The sequence below is a fragment of the Sinocyclocheilus grahami genome, unplaced genomic scaffold (genome assembly GCF_001515645.1).
Source record: "Sinocyclocheilus grahami isolate Dianchi unplaced genomic scaffold, SAMN03320097.WGS_v1.1 scaffold3979.1, whole genome shotgun sequence".
Classification (NCBI taxonomy): domain Eukaryota; kingdom Metazoa; phylum Chordata; class Actinopteri; order Cypriniformes; family Cyprinidae; genus Sinocyclocheilus; species Sinocyclocheilus grahami.
The window spans coordinates 14,775-15,267 of record NW_015509004.1 but is presented as its reverse complement, the minus strand read 5'-3'; positions in this window follow the sequence as shown (position 1 = coordinate 15,267).

The window sequence follows — 493 nt, the reverse complement described above, 5'->3', positions numbered from 1 at the left end:
TGTGTGTGTGTGTGTGTGTGTTGTATATATATATGTTATATAGGTGTATATTTATATAGAAAAAATTAAATTAAATTAAAAACCTATACGTGTATTGCGTTGGGCTAACTGAGGCTATAGCATTTGCATTTTATTGCTCTTTTGTTGGTTTTGTTTGCTTCTATTGTCCTCATTTGTAAGTCACTTTGCATAAAAGCCTCTGCTAAATGAATAAATGTAAATGTCTTTAATAATTAATGATCTACTTCAAATTACCACCATACCAACACAAGTGCTCAGCGTTATTTCAAAGAACATTTATACTATCTCTGATTTTTCTTATATTGTGTTTTATTGTATATTGTACTCTTTATTGTGCATAGCTATGCATGTGATCCCTAAAAAAATCGTGTTCTTTAGCCCCGGAATGAATATGCGGAAGTGACCGTGCTTATTGGATGCAATATTATAATGTTCCAAATATAATTGTTTGCGCTCTACTTTAACACTGGAT